Source organism: Lonchura striata, chromosome 5 (genome assembly GCF_050655825.1).
Source record: "Lonchura striata isolate lonStrDom1 chromosome 5, ASM5065582v1, whole genome shotgun sequence".
Lineage (NCBI taxonomy): Eukaryota > Metazoa > Chordata > Aves > Passeriformes > Estrildidae > Lonchura > Lonchura striata.
In genome coordinates this window covers 10,467,373-10,467,572 of record NC_140707.1, presented here as the reverse complement: position 1 = coordinate 10,467,572, position 200 = coordinate 10,467,373, and positions in this window count along the sequence as shown.

Below are 200 nucleotides of genomic sequence, written 5' to 3'. Positions count from 1 at the left end.
GTGAGTCCTCTTCTGCTAGTTTATGCATTTTTTTTTTAATAGCGGTGAATTTATTTCTTTACATATTTTACGAGCAAAGCGTGGCACAGTTAGCCCTGCCTGGTTTGTGTTGGCTTCACATAACTTTTGATGTCATGATGCTAGTTATTTTATATCCCTCTTTTCTTCCTCTGTCCTTGATTCATCACCCAAACATTGCT